We start from the raw sequence: 5,129 nt of genomic DNA, 5'->3' as shown, positions 1-5,129 counted from the left end.
GTACACACTGCTGTATTTAAAATAGATAAACAACAAGGACCTAGTGTAAAAGAAAAAATTAATTAAAAAAATAAGAAATTTAAATTAATCACTAAATGTTAAAAGAAAACAAAGCAGAAAGCAAAACTATATGTGAATAAACATGTTTTTGATAGGTTTGAGCATCAGAAAAGAAAAAAACCTGAAAGAATACTTCAAAATATTGGTAGCAATTATCTTGGAGGGGGCAAGCATGAGTTCTCATCTTCAGTTTCTCCTTTAATGTCTCTATGTTATTTGCTTGGGAGTACTGACTCTATGCTGTTTTTGTAGGTAAATAGAAAATTCAGTAAGATATTTCTTATCAAAAGCATGCAAAAGATTTCAAAATGTTCCAAAAATTTTTGTAAGAAAAAACTCCTGATTTTTTCCTCCCTATTAAGTGAGCTGTGCGGACTTGTCAACCATGAAACAAAGGAGAACTCGGGGCATCCTTGAGCAAACTTCATTGTTCTCAGGTACTGAACGTTCTCCCCTGCAATACTGTTGAAATGATTAACCTGCATTAGGAAGGAGGGACTTTCTAACAAAGGTGAACTTCACTGCTGCCTAAATTATATCCAAAAAATTGCTTGCAGTGTTTGAATATTGAGATTAGAAAAATCAGGGACTTCCCTAATGGCTCTACACTTCCAAGAGGGCAGAGGGCATGGGTTTGATTCCTGGTCAGGAAATTCAGATTCTATATGTCACACAGTGCAGGAAAACAGAAAAACTCCAAACAAAAGATTCCCTTCAGAGCAATTTCAATATGTAACTGATCTACCAATGAGCATTTCTGTGAGTCCCAGAAGGTCTCTAGATGTTTATCATGAAGATGAAAAGTCTAAATACACATAAAAATTAGAGAATGTAGTGGGACAAAAAGTAAAAGTGGGCACTGTCTACGCAGTGTCCACTTTTAGTGCTGTAGTTATTCAAAGAGTGAAGAAATGAATAAAGGCTTCCAGATTTGATAAATGATACAGTGAAGATATCTGCATAACTAGAAATAAAATACTAAGTAAATAGCCTTAGGATCACTTAACTCACAGATCTAATGGGGGTGGGTTAAAAATGGCTGCAAATTCTTTGCCATTCTTCCTATGGAATGGTGGAGTCTCTTCCCCTTTATCTGGGACTGTCATTGCTTTGAACAATAAAATGTGGTAAGAGTGATGCTATATAACTTCTGAGGAAAGTCCATATGTAAGAGGTCCAGAGCTGCTCCTTCCCCAGTCTTGGTCCAATTGCCAGTCACCACACTTTGTGAAGCCCAAGCCACAAAGAGAGATCACATGAAAGAGACCCATGCACTCTGGTTGACAGCCTCAGTTGGGCTCCCAGCCAGCTTGAATTTGTGACTTAAGTGATCCTAAGACTGTTTATTTATTATATATTTTATTTCTAGTTATGTTGCTGCTGCTGCTAAGTCACTTCAGTCGTGTCCAACTCTGTGTGACCCCATAGATGGCAGCCCACCAGGCTCCCCCGTCCCTGGGATTCTCCAGGCAAGAACACTGGAGTGGGTTGCCATTTCCTTCTCCAATGCATGAAAGTGAAAAGTGAAAGTGAAGTTGCTCCATCATGTCTGACTCTTAGCGACCCCATGGATTGCAGCTCACCAGGCTCCTCCATCTATGGGATTTTCCAGGCAAGAGTACTGGAGTGGGGTGCCATTGCCTTCTCTGATTTCCATTGTAGTGTTTATCCAAATGTGGCAGCCTTTATTCATTTCTTCATTCCTTGAATATCCACAGCCCTAAAAGTAGGCACTGTGTAGAGAGATTATTTTTTGTCTCATTACATTCTCTAATTTTTATGTGTATTGGTATGAGTGAGCCACACTGGACATCATTCAACTGTCTGTCAGATAGGACTGCAGCTATTTCTCAGACACAGCCCTTTTTTCTGACATAAGATGGGTCCCCAGTTGTGGGACACTCCTTCCTCACTCTCTGAGGGTTCCACTGAAGTCATCTCACCAGATTTGAGTGCGAGGCAGCATGCCTGTCTGGACTGGCATTCATACAGAAACATGTGAAGGAGTCGGGAGCAAGAGTTAATGATCACAGCTACCAACTACCAGACCTGTTTCTACCCTAACTTCTTGCTCTATCTAAAATAAGTCTCCTTATTATTATATAATATCTTTTCACTACCACACTTAAATTCTTAATGCCTTCCTTCCTTGAGGAAGTTTTCTTGTGGAGCAAAAATGACTGTTAAGAGGAACAAAGAAGGAATATGACTCCTTGATTGTTTTCATAAAGAATGAGGAGAGCTAGGAGCAGGATAAGGTCAAGGGATGTTCACTTCCCTGAGCAAAGTTTGCCTGTTGTCTTACTTGGGACTAAAACTCCAGGGCGAAGAAAAATTCCCCCGTTCTCACCTCAACTGTGGGTGTTTGGGAAGTGACTTGCCTTGACTCAAGACATGCCCCACACATACTTCACTCGAGGACCAGGGCACCTGTGAGGCCAGGGAGCTGGCCTTGGGGGGTTGATGATGCCCCATGGGGGACGCCTGTAGCATTCACATCTGCCTGTAGCTGGGTTAGTAAGCTGGTTTCATTTCAAGGTGGAATGTTAGCAAGTGTTTCCCCTCTCTGCAGAGCTAAAAGAAAGCCATGTCTTATCAGCTTCCTTCGTAATACAATGGATATTTTCATCTCCATAAGTCTATATTCTGCTTATTTTTCACTTGATTCCAAATTCTATAAGGCAAAAAAGTGACATTATTTTTGGACTTCTAAGATTCCAGTGGAAAATGTAAATACTCAGCACTAACAGGCAGACCCTAGAACCCCTCTGCAGCCTTTGTAATGAACTTGGGCCAAGTGAGGAAGCACTGTTCTATTCTATTTATGTTTTTGCCAAAATTGTGGGATCTTAGTTTCTCCACCAGGGATTGAACCTGGGTCCAACCTGGGTCCAACTTGGGCCCTGGCAGTGGGAGCACCAGGTCCTTAACACTGGATGAGGCAAATGATGATGCTGACAGTTGCAAACTCTCTCCAACTATTGGATTTTTAACCTTGACACAAATAATGTAAAAATCCTGTAAAACAATGCCACATCCTAGACTGGGGCTAGAAAGTAAGTCACTTGTTAGAGGACAACGCCAGTCTGTTTCCTCGTGATTCTTTGCATGCTGTTCCCCACTTGCTCCTCACCCTGTCCCTCAGCTGACTCCAGATCCACTTGGAGCTGTGCCACGTGACACTAGACCAGCTCATCCTAATAACGAGTCCAAGGCTAGTTCTGACCTCTGTGGCTTGAGTTTTGATAGTAGCTTTCTTGACTTGGTACTTCACTTTAGAAATACTCAAGGAAACAAAAATGCAAAGAAGTGTGGGAAGTGTATCATGTACCACGTATGTCAGTCCAATATATTTTGAGGCATAACTGTACGCCAAGCACTTGGAGTAAACCAGTTCTGGGACTAAATGCTTACATACATTGTTGTTGTTTAGTCGCTAAGTCGTGTCCGACTCTGTGACCCAATAGATTGTAGCCTGCCAGGCTCCTCTGTCCATGGGATTTTCCAAGCAAGAATACTGGAGTAAGTAGCCATTTCCTTCTCCAGGCGATCTTCCCGACCCAGGGATCAAAACTGCATCTCTTATGTCTCCTGTTTCGCAGGCAGATTCGTTCCCAGGTTTTCCCAAACCTGGGAAACTTACATACATTACTTAGTTTTAATAACCATAGGAAGCCAAGTGTTTCTGTCTCATATTCCAGATGAGAAAATTGACACTGAGAAAGTTACTAGGCTTGTTAGTAAATGACAGAGTCAGGGATGGAACCCAACTCTTCAAATGATCCCAACCCCCATTCTTGGGCCTCATTCTTTAGCTGAAATGCTCTGTTGTCAGGGTCCTGAAATTCTTAACCATTTTTTATTTTAACTTAGCTTTGTAAGTGCAATGGGGCAATGTAGCAGAAGTAGATGCGCAGTGTGCATGCGTGCAGTTCTCTGCCACCCCAATTCACACAGAGCATGTGCAATGCCCTGGTGGGTCAGATAGTAAAGAATCCACCTGCAATGCAATGGAGAATCCCACGGACAGAGAAGCCTGGTGGCCTCAGTCCTTAGGGTCCCACAAAGAATCGGTCAGGACTAAATCAACTTAGCACACACACATGAATACAAAACTCCAGCAGATCACACACAAGTGGGAGTACAGCAAGACTCAAAGTATAGGTGTGCTACATCTATAACTGATCAAGCAAGGGCCCCCAAGAGGCCATGCTTCCCATTCAGACCAGAGCTTTGTCCAAATACAACACAAGAAATAACTAAGAAGCCATATCATCTCTTTCCTCATCACTGTTACTTTCCTGTGTTAGCAATCCACTCAAGGCTGAAAATGCTGACACAGAAGGAAAGGGTAGCCTCGAGTTCTCCCTTTCATTGCCTCCTTACTCATCAGTAAGGTAGGGAACGTCAGCAGAATGTGCACAAACAAGAAGAGAAATTAAAACAATTGAGTGAATTCTGTGTGGTGTCCCTGCTGTTCTGGTGGACACAAAATACGTGCCCAAGCTAACAGACATGAATTGTGTACTTCTAGGAATACTGCATTTGAGTTAAAAAGTTCTTGCTTGTATTTGAAGTGAAGTGAAGTGAAAGTCACTCAGCCATGTCCGACTCTTTGGTCTGTGCATGGAATTTTCCAGGCAAGAATCCTGGAGTGGGTTGCCATTCCCTTCTCCAGGGGATCTTCTCAACTCAAGAATCGAACCTGGGTCTCCTGCACTGCAGATGGATTCTTTACCCTCTGGGCCACCAAGGAAGCCCTGCTTGCATTTAAAGCTGGCATCACAATATAAAGAGGAACCATAAAATTCACATTAATAATTTTAAAATTTCAACTTAGCATTAGTCATTTTTAAAAAGTCAAAAAGAGGGACCATGGTCAAGAGGAAAACTTGATATTTTTAGTACCTCTTATGGCATTTTCCCCTGCATTTCAAATGAAGGACTGCACAAATTACCTAGCTGGTGCTGTTGGTGAGTAGTGACATTAAATGAGGGAATGACCTCAAATTTTTAGGAAATAGATCTAGGAGGTCCTTATTTCCCTATGATTGAAAACAACTCACTCC

The sequence above is a fragment of the Bos indicus genome, chromosome 6 (genome assembly GCF_029378745.1).
Source record: "Bos indicus isolate NIAB-ARS_2022 breed Sahiwal x Tharparkar chromosome 6, NIAB-ARS_B.indTharparkar_mat_pri_1.0, whole genome shotgun sequence".
NCBI classification, from domain to species: Eukaryota; Metazoa; Chordata; class Mammalia; order Artiodactyla; family Bovidae; genus Bos; species Bos indicus.
The sequence above is the reverse complement of the archived record's forward strand: the minus strand, read 5'-3'. Positions refer to the sequence as shown.